Source organism: Mastomys coucha, chromosome X, assembly GCF_008632895.1.
Source record: "Mastomys coucha isolate ucsf_1 chromosome X, UCSF_Mcou_1, whole genome shotgun sequence".
In the NCBI taxonomy this organism is placed as follows: Eukaryota; Metazoa; Chordata; class Mammalia; order Rodentia; family Muridae; genus Mastomys; species Mastomys coucha.
In genome coordinates, this window is record NC_045030.1 from 475,263 (window position 1) to 475,925 (window position 663).

The 663-nt window shown below is 43.1% G+C and overlaps 1 pseudogene; it reads right to left on the reverse strand.

Moving 5' to 3' along the window:
* Window positions 1–218: 218 nt before the first annotated feature.
* On the reverse strand, window positions 219–644 carry LOC116090895 (annotated as a pseudogene).
* Between the last annotated feature and the right edge of the window lie 19 nt (window positions 645–663).

Below are 663 nucleotides of genomic sequence, written 5' to 3' on the forward strand. Positions count from 1 at the left end.
AACAAGAGATCAACACCACTGAAGAAATCGCTTACTGGACAATTGGTGCTGATTAACTAGAGCTGAGAAATTAAGTTACAATCATTGAGAAGTGTAAATCTGAGAGTATTTCCTCAGGGTCTGTGTAGGGAAACTGTGTTCCAGATGCAGACGTTGTACTTCATGCTGGCAGTCATGAACCAGGTAGTGTAAGTACCTGGGTAGCACTGGTTTTCAAGTTATATAGTAGTCATAGAGAATAGCTTCATGTTTTCTTTTAACATTCATTAAGTGCTGCAGTTCCTGCAGGATGAGCTTGATGCTGTGGGAATTCTAGCACTTTGCCAGCACTGCCGTGGCTCTTGGATCCACCATTCCATTCAAACTGTTCATGCTGCTCATATTGACTCTTGTTACAAATCTTATAGACAGGGGTGCTTCTTACTACTTAGGCCCACTTTATATTTTAAGGCTGTATATTCAGTTTTCATATATTGTTTGTGGAGGCCTAATTATCGTGCCCGTCCATCTTGTGTCATGTCCTTGTCATCCTTCAGACCCCAGCTAACTGTGCCACCACCTACTCCTGTCTGGCCTTCTTCCAGCTCTTCTAACAGTCAGAAATTTCAAGGGACTTTTACTTCTGAGCCTCTGGTGGCTGCCATCTTGTGCCTCTGTTGCTCA